Source organism: Pogoniulus pusillus, chromosome 4, assembly GCF_015220805.1.
Source record: "Pogoniulus pusillus isolate bPogPus1 chromosome 4, bPogPus1.pri, whole genome shotgun sequence".
NCBI classification, from domain to species: Eukaryota; Metazoa; Chordata; class Aves; order Piciformes; family Lybiidae; genus Pogoniulus; species Pogoniulus pusillus.
The window spans coordinates 33,061,065-33,079,024 of NC_087267.1; the positions used below are offsets into that span (position 1 = coordinate 33,061,065).

At 44.8% G+C, this 17,960-nt stretch overlaps 1 protein-coding gene across 2 annotated transcripts in view; it reads left to right on the forward strand.

Moving 5' to 3' along the window:
• Positions 1-6,040: 6,040 nt before the first annotated feature.
• SLC26A5 (solute carrier family 26 member 5) overlaps positions 6,041-17,960 on the forward strand; it is a 37,300-nt gene continuing 25,380 nt past the window's right edge. For both annotated transcript variants that reach the window (XM_064142522.1, XM_064142523.1), the window contains exon 1: positions 6,041-6,109. The gene's annotated coding sequence lies outside the window, so the exon portion shown is untranslated. The remainder of the gene's footprint in view (positions 6,110-17,960) is intronic.

Below are 17,960 nucleotides of genomic sequence, written 5' to 3' on the forward strand. Positions count from 1 at the left end.
GCATTCTGACCTCAGACTTTTAAAGCCATGTGGGCTTTACATGAAATCACAAAACAAATTCTTCTACTGAACACCTAGATTCTAAAGAAAACATTGATGTACAGCACTTTGCATGTAACACAAACCAAGAAGTCTTCCTAGCCCCACCCACGGGCATAACGTGGTTGTTGGAACAGGTCCGGATGCAAGGAGTGAAACGGGAGCACAGCAACAGACGCTCTCACTTGTATTTATCTGCAGATGAAACAAGCAATGCACATGTTAGTGTTCCCAAGCTCTGAGCACCACAGTGCAGCACACTAGAGTTCAAAAGACACAAAGCTGCTAATTCCTAGCGTCATAGAATCGTTTTGTTTGGAAAAGACCCTTAAGATATTGAGTCTAGCCACTAACCTAACACTGCCAAGACTGCTAAACCATCTCCTCAAACACCGTGTCTACACATCTTGTAAATCCTTACAGGGACCGTGACTCAGCCACTTCCCTGAACAGCCTGTTCCAGTCCTTTACAACCCTTTCAGTGAAGACAATTTTCCTTAATGTCCAATCTAAGCCTCCTCTGATGCAATTGAGGCCATTTCCTCTTGTCCTCTTTTTTGTTACCTGGGAGAAGAGACCAATCCCACCTCACTACAGCTTCCTTTCAGGCAGTTGTAGAGAGCAATTAGGTGTCTCCTTGCCTCTTATTCTCTGGGCTATCCAAATCCAGCTCCTCCAGCTGCTCCTCAGAGAGAAGCCTCCTTTGTACTTGCTGTGCTCTTACATCAAGCACATCTGCTTCTGGCACCATACTGGTTCAAACCACAACAGTGTTGCACATCCATGTTCAACCACCTCAAATGTGTCTAATTTGTAAGTGATCAAAGGTACCTAAGCAGTGCAGGAAAAAAAGTCATTCAGTGACCAAGCAGCCAAACCCTTGGCTTGATCAAAATTATGAAACAGGCCATTGACCAACCTGGAAATTTACTGCAACAGCCCAGCCTCCTACAGCTGCAAAATCACCACACTGGTCTGCAGAACCAAGTGTGTGCTTTCAAAGAAGGCAATTATTCAAAGAAAACAGCAGGAAGGGGAAAAAAAATCAATGAAGCTATTAAAGAATATAATAACTTAATGTTTGGGCAAGAGGTTTTAAAATATTGTAATAAAAGTTTTGCCCACTGAACAAACAAAATGCAAGATATAAACATTCCTCTTTTAAAAGATAATTTTATCTGCCCTAATAAGTCAACAGATGGGTGATATTTCAATATGAAATGTGTGTGCAGCTAGTGTGTTGCTAGGGAATTAATGAATTTCAAAGAGTCTAGATACAAGGCACTTTATCTGACTTCTTTTTCCAGGTAAGAGCCCAGCATAATCAGAGAAGCTGATTTTTTTCACAGTGACATTTGTTTCCTTTGAATAACACGTGTTGTGGCTTGACACAAGCTGGCAGCTGAACCCCACACAGCGACCCGCTCACTCCCCTGCCGTGGGATGGCACAAGCAGAAAAATTCATGTGTTGAGATAAAGGCAGTTTAGAAGATAAGTAAAAGCCACACACACAAGGAATTCATTCCCCACTTCCCACTGGCAGGCAAGTGCTCAGCCATCTCCAGGAGAGCAGGGCTCCACCATGCATAATGGTTACTTGGGAAAACAGATGCTATAAATCCAAACGGCCCCCTTTCTTCTTCTTGTGGCTTTGCATGCTCAGCATGACCTCATATGGCCAGTTGGCAACAGCCATCCCAGCTGTGTCCCCTCTCAACTTCTATGCATCCCTAGCTTGCTCACTGTGGGCTGATAGGGGGTGGAGGCAGAAAAGGCCCTGACTCTTGTGTAAGCACTGCTCAGCATCACTGAACCACCGTCACTGTTTCCAGCACAAATACAAAACACAGCTCCATACCAGCTGCTGTGAAGAAAATGATCCCAGCTAAAACCAGCATGGTGAGCAATCATCATTACTGAGCAATGCCATGAGGCAGTTCACCAGAACTCACTACAGACCACACACAAGTGATACTGTCATCTGCCCTTTCCCAATACCAGGAAGTTCTTCCTGACGTTTTTCCACTCTCGCAGCGTACAAGGGAGTATGCACATACGGTATGCCCAGCGTATCTGCTGCTTTGTGTTTCCTCCTGTGTGACTGAAAACAGTGAGTCATCTGACACTGGAGAGTTGTTAAAATAGCAAGGGTGCCACAGCACATGATCACCAGCAATAAAACAGCAACACTGCTATAAAATGTGCTGATAACCTTATCTACAGGTATAAAACTTTGGCAGGCTTTACTATGAGAACTGATACTTGCAGAGTGTCTTGTAGTCTTCCTCATTTCTCCTATCAGCTCACTAACCCATGCTTCAGCGGAAGAGACAGACCATAAATGAAATAAAAATATATGAAGATGAAGCTCTGGCCTGCTGGAGGTCCCAGAATAATCAGCACTTGAAGTTCTCATAATTTTGCCTAAATACTCTTCTCTTGAGCTTGATTGCATTAATGTGGGGACACGAGGGGAGAACAAGTATTTTGAAGGACAGAATTAGGCTTTGCATGAGCTTGACAATTTAGAGAACTTAAATAACACATGACAAAGAGCAAGTTACCTGCACACAAAATGGGTAAGTACCTGGCTAGACAGCATGCCATTTTGCATTGTCTCAGTAAAAGTTTATGGTAAATCACAGCAAATACATGAAGTGGACAGTGGTTGTCAGCTGCTGAGCCTTTCATTGAAATACAGATGTAAACAAGCTGGAGAGCTCACAGAGTAGAGCAGCAAAAAAAAGACCCTTGAAACCATTTCAAGAGAGATGTTGAGGTGCTGGAATGTGTCCAGAGAAGGGCGACAAAGCTGGTGAGGGGCCTGGAACATAAACCCTATGAGGAGAGGTTGAGGGAGCTGGGCCTGTTTAGCCTGGAGAAGAGGAGGCTCAAGGGTGACCTCATTGCTGTCTACAACTACCTGAAGGGAGGCTGTAGCCAGGTGGGGGTTGGCCTCTTTTCTCAGGCAACCAGCAATAGAACAAGGGGACACAGTCTCAAGTTGTGCCAGGGGAAAGCATAGGCTGGATGTTAGGAAGAAGTTCTTGCCAGAGAGAGTGATTTGCCATTGGAATGGGCTGCCCAGGGAGGTGGTGGAGTCACTGTCCCTGAAGGTGTTCAAGAAAAGCCTGGATGAGGCACTCAGTGCCATGGTCTTGTTGACTGGTTAGGGCTGGGAGATAGGTTGGACTGGATGATCTTGGAGGTCTCTTCCAACCTGGTTGATTCTATGAGCTTCCAAGGGGAGAGCATTCATTATTTCAGTCTGAAATGGAAGTGCTTTGGGTAGAGGCATGACAACAGCCATAAACATGGGGCTATGCTTTACTTACTTGCTGACCCTTCAGAGCAAATGCCACTGGGGAAATGCTGCCAGAGCAGCCCCTCGTCATTTATCCAGAAGTTGGGAAGGATGTTTGATTATTATCCAAGCAGGAAGCTGGTGCAAGGCTGATGGACATAGGACCACAACACGAGCAGCAAGGTAGAGCAGATAAACCTTCCTCAGCTCACCTCTGCACAGAGGCTTAACTGAGACCCAGCACCGCAGTAACAGGAACAAGCAAGCTGGAGGGGAGCTACCTTAATCCTTAGCTAGTGAGTGACTCTTGAAACCAAAACAAATTAGCAAAATAGCTTGCCTACCTTAAGCATAGTCCTAAGGAGCTCTTCAAGGGTTGCTAGCAATCTTGAGCAGCTGAGACCACTTGAAGAACATGTCCTGTGGAGGAAGTAGAGAGAGCATCTACCATCAGCAGGTATTGGATCTGCTGCAGAAACAACCATAAGGTAGGAGGATGCAAAAGTCATCCAGGTGACACGTGGATGAGTTGTCTTCTGTTATCCTCTGTTACTGGTGTTTTATGACTGTTGTTTTCTCTTCCCCGTGCCCTTCTTGGTGCAGCTGAAGGGACTACCCTGGTAGCAAGCCTGAGTACTTAGGCCTGTGCATGGGTAACTACCACAGAGCCTGATGGGGTGAGTTTGAGCCAGCACCCATTGAGGCAGGCCTAGGAAAAATGGCTTTCCAGAGGAGAAATACTGTACTGGAGGATGCTGGTAAATGCAATGGTTCCTCCTGCTCCACCCTCTGTGAGCCAGAGAGCCATCAAAGATCACACTGCACTCTCTGTCATCACACAGCTCCAAGTGGCATGGGTGCCATTAATGAATTTCCTCTAATTAGCCTCCAAATTCTTTTAAAGTTTCTCTAATTGTCTGCATTATGTATTGTGTATAAACTTCCCCTGCTTTATTTCGTTCCAACCAAGTGAAAACAGGATTTTCATCTGTCTTCATCTTGTTCCTACTGAATTCAGCACTATATTAAACCCCATCCTTCTCCCAGAGCTGAAGCATCTTTTACCATTTTACAATGCTGGAAATAAGCAATAAAAAGAACTATGAATCTTCCCAGGGGAGAGTGCTAAAATGCACACAAGAAATTAAAACCAGCTTGTATTAAAACACAACCACTGACACAATGAGTGTAAGGCAACTTGCAGTGTGGGTTCCTGTGCCATTCAAAGTTAGCTGCTGGTTAAAACGAGCCTCTTACAATGAAACTTGGGAAATAGTTTAACCCTGAAACTTCTCAGTCTGACAATACTGAATGTGCTGTATTTCAGCTTAAATTAACCTGAGTTTTACTGAAGTTACCATTTAGCGAGGGCTAGCACATCAAGGAATCATTTCAAGGGTTTCAACATAACAGGTGTCCTGTAGAAACCAGTTTTACCTTTGGTTTGGGGGTTTGGGGGTTTTTGTGTGTGTGTGGTCTCAGTGTGCAAGGACTTCCAAATGGTTTTTTTCCTCACACCATTTCTACACAGAAACCCAAATCTCTAAGAACCTGAGAGGTGGGAAAACTTTTGCTCCTAGGCATGAGAGCCACTGTTATGCTAGAAAATATTTATAAATCGAAGACTGAAAAATGAGATCTGTTAAATTTAACTACTAATTCTTGTGTATTCACAAGGAAATTGGTTCCTACTTATCCTCTGTATCATAAAAAACTCCATCCTTGTGGTCACTCGTGAGACTAACCAGTCTGAGGTCCCCGGCACAGAGCAGAAGTGGCAAAAATATTCACACTATTCACAGTATCACAGTATCATCAGGGTTGGAAGAGACCTCACAGATCATCAAGTCCAACCCTTTACCACAGAGCTCAAGGCTAGACCATGGCACCAAGTGCCACGTCCAACCTTGCCTTGAAGTGCCCCAGGGACGGCGACTCCACCACCTCCCCGGGCAGCCCATTCCAGTGTCCAATGACTCTCTCAGTGAAGAACTTGCTCCTCACCTCCAGCCTAAATCTCCCCTGGGCAATCATTCTAAGTCTCTGGAAGCATTTGATCAATGAGAAGTCCTTCAGAAACCTGTCATTTTATGGTCGTTTGCGTGACTGGCACACACCTGATGGACAGTTGGTGTCTGTGCAGTACTTCTTAAAGGACAGAGTATCCATGTCTGCTTTCTCAAATTAAATCGAGACAATAAATCCTGAGGCTCCATCACTGGAATTTCGGGAGACGCTCACTGGGATTGATTTAACCACCCAGCGTACCCCAGCACCATGCACACCAGAAACAACCAGGCCACGTCCCGCAAGCTCCGTCGCTGCCAGCCAGTGCTGACTCCTCGCTCCCCGAGTGCCTCTTCATAGTTAAACTAGGAACAAACGCTGCTGACCAGCGATCTATCGGGCGCGCCTGCTCGCCGCGGAGGCCGGGACGCACATGTCGGCTCCATACGGGGCACGGCGCTAGGCGATAGCACGGCGAGCTAACGGCTGCCACGGCGCCCCCGGGCACAGGCGGGCACCGGCGCGCCCGCGGGCGGCACAGCGGCATCCTGGGACTTGTAGGCCGCGGCGGGGGCGCGCCCGGCGGGGGCTGCGGGGGGACTACGAGTCCCAGCCGCGCCCGCGCTCGCCTCGGGAGGAGGCGGGGGCTGGCTGCCGGCCGCCGCCCGCCCCGCGCCCCTGTCGCTCACCTTGGGTGCGGAGCGGCGCCGGTGCCTGCCTGCTGTCGCCGCCGGGCTGGAGGAAGGCAGCGCCTCGAGGTGAGCGGAGCGCAGCCGGGCTGGCGTAATTGAGCGGAGCGTTGTGGGGCCGGTGGTGGAAGCTCTCTCCGAAGGGGATCTCCTCTCCTCAAGGGATCTCCTTTTCTGACCATAGATCTCTCCCGAGGGGGCAAGCCTCGCTGTGAGGAGCGCTGAGTCGGGGTCGCGCTCTCCCGGCGCCTGCGGTTGGAGCTCGGTCATCTCCGGCCGGGGGCTGGCCTGGGAGGCGAGGAGGGCGGTCTCTAAAGGCGCTTTCGCCTCTCATCCTGCCTTCTCCGCTCCCTTCACTCCTCTCCGCTGACCCCGCATGCCTATTCTGCGCTCTCCATGGCCGGCTGCTGGCGGAGCTGCCGGAGATCAGTGGGCGACAGGAGCGCGGCTTAAAAGGCACTTGTGGTAACCGCGGTGCTGGCCTTCGTGGGGAAGCCGGGCTGGTCTGCGCCTCCTTAGCGCGCCCCTTAAGGCTCAGCGCTTGCTGCTCGGGCTGCAGGCAGCACCCACAGTGCCTGCGACTGTAATATCCAGGCAAAACACCCAGGCTAACTTGCTAAAGTAAAATGAAAGGGGAAACTAGGGGAAGCTCGAGAGATCAGGGGAGGCTTGAGAGATCAGTCACTAAGTGAGTGACTGCAGGCGACCCACTCTCCGACTTCAAGCTGTCCGCTGTCGGTTTAGGTCAGAGCAACTGTCCCAGTCGTGTAGTAACTAACTGCTTTGTGCTTCCTTACTAGCCTCAACCCCCAAAATCTTCAAAACTCTTGCAAAACGTTGGCGGAACTATTCTGCACACACAGACACACACACACACCCCAATTTCCCTATAGCAGTGTTTTTCAACTTCTAGCCTGCAAACTGAGGAACTATTCTGCACACACACACACACACACAATTTCCCTATATCAGTGTTTTTCACCTTCTAGCCTGCAAACTGAGGAACTATTCTGCACACACACACACACACACACACAATTTCCCTATATCAGTGTTTTTCACCTTCTAGCCTGCAAACTGAGGAACTATTCTGCACACACACACACACACACACAATTTCCCTATATCAGTATTTTTCACCTTCTAGCCTGCAAACTGAGGAACTATTCTGCACACACACACACACACACACCCCAATTTCCCTGTATCTGTGTTTCTCAACTTCTAGCCTGCAAACTGAGGGAACATTTTGAACTCCTTAGGATGAGTAAAGCAACAAGGAAAAGCCAGCAAGAGAGTAAGTTGGCTTCGATTTGTTGCGCTGGTACCCATACTGCTATTGCAAACTGGATACTGCAGAACTGAATTGTCTGTATATTGAAATGTGGTTGAATGCTGTGTTCTGGATGCTTTGGGCTTTCATATAACCCTGACAGCTGTTGCAGCAAGCACTCAAAGATAGTCCAGTAGTAAGAAAAAGAAACAACATTTTTAAAGTTACTGCCATTTTTCTGCAGATGATTCAGCAGAAAGTACATTGCCAAGTCTTCAGGTCTGTGACAGCAGCACTGTTGCACAGCATTGGTTTGGGTGGGGATGGCCAACAGCCTTAGCAAGGCACTGGCCACTGAAGTTCTTTTGGCCAAAATTTTCACAAGGGTGGATTAAAATACTTTAGGACAGGCTTTTATAATGTGTTCTACTAAATGTACTGTCAAATGTGTTCTGGGTTAACAGGTGTCTTGATTCATTTCACAAGTAAGATGCTGCTTTAGTAGCTGCTGTAGAAATGGAAAAAAAAATATAAGGTAATTAACTGTACCATTTCAAAAGCAAACACATGGGTGGCTTGCACTGAGTTAGCTCTGTGAGGATCAACTATTGCACTGACCTGCCTCAAATGATAGTAATCACACTTTGGAATACTTGCTTTGTGGCAATTCTAAGCCTTCTCAGGACACATGGTAGGTGTTCCAGTTCTGCACTTAGTATTCCTGCACTGTTAGTTGTTAATTGTCTGTAGCATCTCTGGAATGAGGAGAGGCTGAAAGACCTAGAGCTCTTTAGCCTGGAAAAGAAGACCGAGGGGGAATCTTCTCAGTGCATAGAAATGTCTGAAGAGTGGAAATCAAGAGTAATGTAGTGCAAAACATCTCTTAAATGGAAAGGGGAAAGAGTATAGGGAGAGAATGAGGGTTCACTGTGCTGAATACTGTTGTTAGCTGAAAAGGCATGTTCAGTTGAGATGGTATTTACCCTGTTGTATAGACTTCAGGGCCTTAAACTCTGCAGTTTGATGCTAAAGGCTTAAAGATGTAATTTCTGGTGACATGGGCAATATTGAGTTGAGACCAGAATCATGTTTCACTGAAGGAAAGCTCTAAGTTCAATGGGATAGAAGCCTGCTGCTGCTTCCAGGCTTGGATTCTGCTCACCAAACCATACATCCTGTGCCTAAGGAATCTGTCCAGAGCTGACGTGGAGTTTTTTGGTTGCACTGTACAAACTCTGTGTAGGTAACAGTTTGCTTGAAGGAGGACATGCTTTGAATAAAAAAAAAAAAGTCAAGATGATTGAGCATGGTCCTCAGAAAAGGCCCTAGGAAATGATGAAGGCTTTAGCCTCTGCCACAAAGTGAGCTGAGTGCTTAATGAAGTGCTCTGTTGCGTTCAGCCATCAAATCTTATAACTTAGGGCAATAAACAGCCATCAAGTGTTGCTTTTGTTGCTTTTTGTCTGTAGTTCATAGTCCATCACTGTGGTTCAAATCATACCTTTAGCACACAGCTCTTCATAGGTGTAGTGGCCTGTCCCCAAGTTGTTTTTATAACTTACATGTTGCAAAAGCACATGGGAAGTTAGTTATTATTGAACATGACACTAAAGTCATGCTGTATTGAGTCACAAATCCAGTGCATGGCTGCAGTACTGTTCTTTTGCTGATAGCCTGAGAAAGAACTGAAGATGTGTTTACCTGTTTTGACTGTTGTAATGTAGACAGACCATTGCTGTCTTTATACTACTATTCATTTGGACTGTAGCTGTAGCCTGTGTGAATGTGACCAAGACTTCCGTGCAGCCTGTGAGTTGACTGACTGGAGCTCCTCTGCCGTTCTCTTTTTAGATAATCATCTGCTAAAGCCAACCCTATTAGGGAGTTGCAAAGGAATTTGCAGCTCTAGAGCCTGCTGGTTTTGGGGTTTTAGGTGTGGGGGTTTTTTGGGTTTTTGTTTGGTTGGTTGGTTGGTTTTGTGTTTCCCCTGTAAAAAAAAAGCTTCCACTCTATGTTTTGGTGAGGGAGTTTTGTTCCAAGTTTTCTCTACGTTAGTCCACCCATTCAGAGGCTGTCCTAGCCGTGCTAGTTTGCCCAGCTCTACCTTTGGTTATGTCAGCTGTTACCAAGCCTAGAGATCAGTGGGGCAGTGGCAGTTACAGGTGATGTATAGTTGACAGGACTGGGCTGTAACTAAAAACAACTGGGCCCAAAGCAGGATTTAATAGACAGCTATTAAGGCTTAATGTATGATTGCCTCCTAGTTACCAGTTTGAATGCACAGTGACAGAACATTTACACAATGTTAATTTTCCTAGTAAATTCTTCAAGGTGTCCAGGTAGGCTCTGAAATCATTGTCCTACATGGTACTGTCAGACCTGTAGCTGAATGATGGAAGGGCAGTGGAGCTCAGAGAACAATTAAACCAGTGACACTGTATCTGCGCCTGTAGATGAAATGTTGATTTGGTTATTAAATCGGGAAGAGCTTGTGATGCTTCAGACAGCTCTTCTGCTTGTGCTAACATTAGTGCATGGAGAGAATGCCAGAAAGGCTTGCTTTCTTCTCTACTAGTTATGCCATCTTCTCCCTAACATTGGAAAGGGTTACTTTAATTGACAACTCAGGGTTCAACGGTTTTCCTGGGCCCCATAGCATTGCACAAGGGTCTCTTGGCATCTCTCAATCATGTCCCCATGATCCATCATTTTCGTCCTTCTGAATCTAATGAAGATGAGCTGCTGACTGCTATTTGTCCTTTTGTTTCATTGCTGGTGGGACTTTTCTATAAGAACTGGTTTTCTAAAGCACATGTTTTTCTTTCTGATTGTTTGGTAGATCTTGGCAGAAGATGCCCATGCTGACGCTAAAATTCTAAAGCTCAGATTGCCCTATTGATTTCCAGTTAAGTTTAATGAATTAAACACTTTCCTTATCTTGATATGTTTCCTTCCCTATGTCTGTTAGCTAGCAGAACATTGTCCTGCTAGGCAGTATTTCTTAGTAGTCTTTGATAGTATTTCTTACTACGGCTACAAGAGCTGTCATTGCTATTATTTTATGGCAAGTTATCTGTTGCTTTGTGCTTTTCAGGACCATAAGGATCAGCAAAGTCCAGGTCTTGCAGTAATTTTTCGTGTGCCCAGGTGATGAGGGAGCTGTAGACAAACAGACAATGTCAGGCATTTCCATGAGTATGAAGATATGGCTGTGAGTCTGTGCAGGTGGTTGAATGGGTTTTGCACTGCTAAGGTTTACATTTTAGTGATCACAGGAGTACATAGCTGACTAGGTAGCGCATGCTGGAACTTGGACAGCTGCTCTCAAACACCTGCAGTAGCTGTTGCTCTTGGCTTGTGCAGTAGCAGGCTGGAAAGGCCTTCCATGTGACAAACAACACTGTTCCTGGGAGGTTTTTTGACAATAACCTGTATTTCCACTGCCTGTCTCTCTCCAGCCTTCACTGAAAAATCCTGACCACTTTTGAACAGGCAGTGGATCAAATTTTGCTTCTCAGCTTTGACTGTTGCCTACTATTTTGTATGTCCAGTTTTGTTTGCGTTCTTGTGTTGTTGGAGATTAGGTTTGGGCTGTTGATATCTCTTGGCTAACTAATAGATTTTAATTTCTTAATGGAAAACCTGAGATTCTGACACCTAGACTGAGTTAGAGCTAAGGTCAAAATTTTCATTTTCATTTTTTTAATGGAAATTTGAGGCAGAGATGGGACTTCTATAACTAAATATTACTCATATGTATGAGTTAAATTCACTTATTTATATGTAACTCATAATTAAAGCATGGACAGAGTTTTCCAATCCAAATAAAAAAATCACAGTGCCTAGCATTTGAAACATCCTTGCCGGAGTTCAGTCTAGTAGGGCCAGTTCAAATTAAGAGTTAAGCTGATGGGGCATGACAGAATTTCAGCTTTGGACACCTAGTTTTCACAGAGTAGAACTCAAAACTCCATCTACCATCCAGGAGAAAACTTCTGTTCCTCTTCAGAGGTGCCCTGAGGGTGCTGCCTGTTCTCACGGAGCTATGCCAAGCTCAGGCATGTCTGAGGAGTCATGGTAGGAACAAAAGCATGCATCTTTCATAGCTATAGGCATCTGTAATGTCTTCTCTAAATGCTGAAGTTTTCCTTCTGCTGTCATAACTTTATGGCATAACTTGGTTAAAGTCCTTCCCTGGCAAAAGCCAGACCCAAGTTCAATTAGCACTGCAGGTTTAACTTCAGATCTCCTGCTTTACTAGGATAGTGCCATAACTACACAGCTTTGACATAACATTGTTTTATAAGCTCTGCTTGTTTATTTCAGGTTTACTGTTTCTTTACCCTCTAGCTCTGGTCCATTTAATTGTTCATTTTGGGATTTTGCACTATCCTTCCAGTTTTCTTGTTTTGAGTTCTGCATTATGTGTTTCTGTTATTTCTTTGCTAGTTTCATGTTTGAAATTGTTGCTTATCATTTTTTTCCCCCACTGTGGCATTGCAGTGCTGTAGCTGGTGTTGTATTTGTGTCCATAAAGCTGGACAAGTGACCTGAGTCTTTAACTTACCAAAGATGCAGTGTGTCTGATTTTTCTTTTGCCCTGCTTTCTGGTGATATTTGTTTCTTTTACACATGTGCTTCTGAGAAAGGAAGGTTTCTGCAAGCAGAAATCAGAAGAGAATTAGTCAAGAACCTTTCTTCATTTCATTTGATGATCCTCAGCCCAGATGCCCTTGTTGCTCTTTAGTTACTTGGTTTTGGTATCCTGTTTTAGTGTTAACTGTTGCAGTAATAATCTGTTCATTCTGGATGGTTCTGCCAAACACACGTGAAGAGCCAGATGAAGAACTCTTTGGCCATATAGACCTGTTTAAACCAAACTCTGTACCTGACATCTTTACAAGTCTGGTATAAATTTGTTTATTATAGATGACGTTTTGGTTGGTGGTTTGTGAGCTTTGCTGCATGCTTGAGTGATGAACACCACTACTCTCTTAGAGCTCTTCACAGAGTAGATGTGTCTGCAGTTCTTCCTAGTAAGTGCTACTGATGTATGAAGACCTAACCAACACATTTGAAAGTCCTATGCTTCAATAGCCTAGTAAAGTATAATTACAAGGGCGTGAGCCTGGTGGCTTGGTTTGGGTTTTTTTTTTCATTCCTGTGCTCTGTAGCATAAAACCTTCAACATTTAAACCTGTTCAGCACCGACTGGTGGTCAGTGTCAGTCCAAAGCAATTTCTGTCTATTGTCTATTTTATTGGTTTGTTCTCTTTGGGATTGTGGAATCATTTCCTTAGCTGTATGAAGGCTGGTCTTTTTACTTGTGAAGTTAAGAACAGACACAGAGCTGTCTCACACTGAAGTGTCAGCTGTGTCATCAGGCACAGAACAAATGAGTCTGCAAATGAAGCAGGGGGTTGCTGTGAAATGGTTGTTAGAGAAACTTTTCTACATGTTCATTTTGCTTGCTAGAAATGTCCAGTATTTCAAGGAAAAACTTAGTTGGCCTGTGTTTGCTGCACACTCTAGGCCTTTTTGTGTAACACTGGCACCATAGCATTTAGGAAGGCCATTCCCAGTGGCTGACAATCACCTTCAGAATATGAAACACCCTTAAGTACACAGGAGATAGGAAGCTGCTATCTCTTGGATAATATAATTTACCCAAGCAGCAGCTGCCTAAATGGGAACAGGATCTGTTACAAGTCACGTCCTACTCACTGCTCATGTAGGATTTGGTTTGATACCAAAGGTAAGACACAGAAAATGTGTGTTCTAAAGTAGCTATCAAAATTAAATGCTCTTTTCCAAATGCAGATCCTAGCCTGAATAGGGAAGTTGTACTGCTCTCTAAAACCAATCAGGAAGGGTTGCAGCTTAGATAAAATAGTTCCCAGAGCGTGTCTGCCTTGTGCTGAAGGTTTGTGCTAGCTTAGTCAGAAACAACAGTTCTTCAGGAATTTCTTCAGGCTTGCTAAGGGCTGTAGCCTGGTCTGCAAATCCTTTCAGAAAGTGTTGAGAAGAGACACTTTAGGGCATCCTACTGAAACTGGAATATAAATTTATAATCCCATCCTAAACTCCTGAGTAATTTCTTCCTGTGACCACACTGTTTTACTATCCTTCAGTTTACCCTTTAACTTGAGAGGTTTGTACATGACTGGAGTTCTTGTGGTTACAAATAACAGCCTTCTCTTTTTTTATTTGTTTATTTTTAGCTTGATGCAGCACTTGTGAGGCTAGCAATGTGTGTAAACAGGGTTGCTGAAGCAGATACAGAGGCGTAGGACTCTTTTTGGTAGCTTTCTGGTGAGGGAAATGATGTGTAATTTCTCCCTTCTGCCCAACACTTGTTTGGTGTTCGCTTGTTCCCCTGTGCCAGAAAAGCCAAATTGGTTGCTGGAGATCATTGGTGCACCTCTGAGCTGGCTTGGTTTGTGTGCATCATCTTGATTTATGTTCTTTCCTCTGATCATCAAACAGAGCTTTACAATGAAGAGTTTTTGGCAGTGGATTGCTTCTGGAGAAATGAAGCTAGGTAATGATTACCTGTCCGTGGAGGGGTGTGCATCCTTATCAGCTGGTTTAAGCATGTCAGCAGGGTCATCAGCTGTGGTACACTTCTGATCAACTTATCTGATTCTACTCTCACTAGCTACTGCTTTTGGATTTCAAAAGAGATGAGGATGGCATTTTCAGACCCAAGGGCACTAAAGTCACAAAAAGCAGGAATAGGAATGATCATACTGCCACGGGTTCTCATGGTCATTAACATGTTTGCACTAGAAGCAGAGGACATCTTTTATCTGTATCTAAGAGGAAAGGAGGCCAATGCTCTGCTGCCCACAGTGCTCCAGGTGTTTGTCTTATATGGAACTGATTAAACAACTCAATCATAGCAGCTTCCCAAAACATGCTCTTGTTGAAAACAAACCTAAGATTGCTGGTTGATAAGAAATTCTATTAACATAGTAATGAACACATTAGTCTATGAAGTAAATCTTTAGAGGCTGAAGTATTTTTTGGCAAAGAACATGAAATATGAAATACCCCATATCAGTTACTTCATCTCTTTTTAATTGTCATTATTGTGGGTCTAATTTGTTACCATCTTCTGAAATGAAGATCTCTGTGCCTCGTGTTATTATGCTTGTTTCAGTGGGTAAGAGCAGTTTACTAGGCATAGCATGCTGAATCCAGCAGCCTGAGCAGGGTAAGGATGCTGCTACTGCTCCATATACCCAGGTCTGACCAGTATTAATGTGCAGAGGTGTTCCCAGCAGGTACATGCTGCAGAACACACACAGAGAACATATTTACATGGACACTTGACAGGTCACAGGGGTTAGACAGGCAGCATCCATGGCCTCAGCCTCCTCCCCTCTCTGACTAGGTGGGATGGAGGGTCAGTAGTGAGCAGATGCACGTGTAGAGATGTTCATGCACACACACACACACATATGTACAAGCTACCAGCTTCAGACACTCAGTTTACCCAGTAGCTAGCTCCTGCATTCTGATCTCCCCACTCTCTGGCAGCTGGGCATACAAGCCCTCAAGGCCATAACCCCGTTCCAGCTGGTGTCACAAACCATCACATGCATACATGGGGCCGACCAGGACTTCCCAGGTCCCGCTAGCTCCCCCCACACCCTGGTGCTCTTGCTCTAAGAGATACAGCGGAGTTCTCAAACCAGCAGAGCTGACAGGGACTCCCTTGGTCTCATAGCTGACCCTGATGTGCTGCTCTGGACTGGCAGAGATGAGGCTTTGATGGGCTGATGGCTCCTGTGATGGGCCTGGGAGTAGCCCAGCAAAATATTATCCAGACTCTCTGTCCTGCCATTGTCTCTCTGAGTAATTGTGGCTGTGCAGAGGAGCTTTAATCACACAGCACAACACAGTTTATGTAGCCATCTCGTGTTTCTGTGTAGAGTGGAAATTTTGCCTAAGAGTTCTGTAGGAATATTGTTGATTTTCTTTTCCTAATAGTTCACACATGAAGTGCATTTATTAGCTTAGGATCCACACCAGGAAAATCCTGATTACTTCAAGATACTAAATTTGTGAAGACTGCAGATCTAAACAATCTCTTTGTCAGTGGATTTAGTGGGAGTAGCAGAGCAGGAGTGAGAATGATAAGCCCAGTCCAGGAAAACTGGGACACATTCCTTATGACCCCACCCAGTGATAAGTTGAAGGGCATAGGGCAATGGGGAAAGAAATGAATGAGAGAAAAAGTGGTACCTAAAATTGGCTCAGTTTTTCTGTGTGCCCTTTTCAGACAGTAAGATCAGACCTTGCTTTTGAGTGTGCCTATGGGAGAACATCTTAGGTAGAGTGGCAGTATCTCCACCAGCCCTTCAGCTGGTGACAGTCAGTCACTTGTGTTCATAAGACTGAAGATACAGAATGCTTCCTAGACGTTGCAGTTCATGCTCAAACTTTGGATTCTCCAGCACGGGTGTGTTTTTCCTGCTGTAACACAGTACTGGTACTGTCCACCCTTGGTTTTCCACTATTCAGAGCAAGTCTGTGCTTAGGAATCAGATGAAAGCTTTTTCTGCTCTTTTAAAAGAAGAGGAAAGTCAGTCTATCTGCCACCGCCTCGCCCTGTTGCATTAGGTAGCTCAGATCCATTCAGGTTAGATTCATGAGGTGCCCCATTTTGTTATTAGAAGCCTACTAAAGCTGCAGTAGTCATACAGGACACTTTCATGTCTCCAACTTTTGCTTCTTTCTTTCTCCCCACATTCCTGGTTTGAAGGTAAGGAACAGCAGCCATGTCACAGCAGTTTTATAGCTGTGTTCTAATCCATGCCAATTGGATGAGAAATTATTATCCTCTCTAGCAATCAGTGTCAATGGCTTAACAGCTCTGCTTTATCATCTAAGACTAGCAAAAGAAAGTACTTAATTATTAGTGATAGTGTTAGATAATTGATGGTTGTTTCACTTTTTTCTTGTCCTTAACACCTTCAATTTGATAAAGCAGTAAAGACACAAGACAGGCCTTTATCAGTCAGATAAAGAATCATCAGCTCTTAAGTCTTCTGCATACAGCTTTTAGCTACTTCAGCTCAACTCTTATCTGGCCGATAAGATTAATGACACTGTTTCTTGCAGCTTTTTAATACTGTTCTTGCCATGAAGTTCAAAGGCTGTCCAAGAGCAATATTTCACTACTAATTAGGGCCGAGGTGGCCTCTCTCTTCCTTTGTATGTGTTTAGGAGTTTTCAGAACTCATAGCTTTGTCATACAGAAAATGGGAGGACCTGTTGTTGCCCTTCCTCAGGCCTGCCAGGAGTGGAAGGCAATTGGAGGGACACTCTGCTGCTGTTTTGCCTTCTATGGGCAATGCTATCGTCTGTTGTAACACAAGCACCTGTGTGTGCTTTTGCAAGAAAAATGATTGACACTGAAGACTTTCCTCAATGCAGTGTTGTCTACAGATTAGCATTCAAAATGATTATCAAAGAACCATTTTGCTGGGCTGTGAAGATGGTCATATAGAATCAGTTAGCTTGGAAAAGATCTTCAAGATTGAGTCCAACCATTAACCTAACACTGTCAAGTCCACCCCTAAACCATCTGCCCTAGGTCTATACATCTCTTAAATACTTCCAAGGATGGTAACTTAACCACTTCCCTGGGCAGCCTGTTCCTAATATCAAATCTAAATCTCCTCTAGTGCACCCAATCCGCTCTTCCAGGTCATTGATAAAGATATTAAAGAAGACTGTCCCCAAAACTGAGCCCTGGGGAACACCACCAGTGACTGGCCACCATTTGGATTTAACTGTATTCACTACCATTCCTTGGGCCTGGCCATCAGCCAGTTTTGGCCCAGCAAAGAGCACATTCATCCAAGCCATGAGGAGCCAGTTTGTCCAGGAGAATGCTATGGGAAACGGTATGAGAGCCTTTGTTGAAGTCTAGGCAGAGAACATCCACAGCCTTTCCCTCATCCAGTAAGTTGGCCACCTTGTTGCAGGAGGAGATCGGATTAGTCAGGCTGGATGTGCCCTTCGTGAACCCACGCTGACTGGGCCTCATCACCTGGTTGCCCTGCACTCCAGATGATCTGCTTCATGACCTTCCCTGACACCAAGGTTTGCTTTTCTCTTAGGTGGTTCTAATGAATCAGTGCTGCAGAGCTTCCTTGTTCAAACAAAGCCAGAAGTGCTTAACCTACAGTTTCAAAACCTTCAGCCTGAGAAATGCTTTGTGACCTCTGGTGGTGTATGCAGTATCTGTATAACTGATTGAGAGCTGGCCCCCATGCAGTTAGGCAAACTCATCTGTATCATTTATTAATCCATGACAAACAGTGGTAGAACTTCACTGCCCTTGTAGTGCCTAGAAGAGTCTGGGCATGGGTACAGAAATTGGAAAGGAACTGGAGATCTTTAAGACTTCTCCACATCTAAATTAACATTCCAGTCTCATGTGGCTCCTCCAGAAATTAATCAATTTACTTGAAGCTTAACATACTTGAATGTGTAAAGTCTAGCCCCATCACAGTCTGAGTTGTTTGAGGTTACCAGGGAGCTGGTCTGTGTTGCTTTGGCTTTTGGAACACGAAGAAGAGGTGCATGTTTTTAAATCCTTGAGTATAAGTATTTTGGTATAATATTCTAATG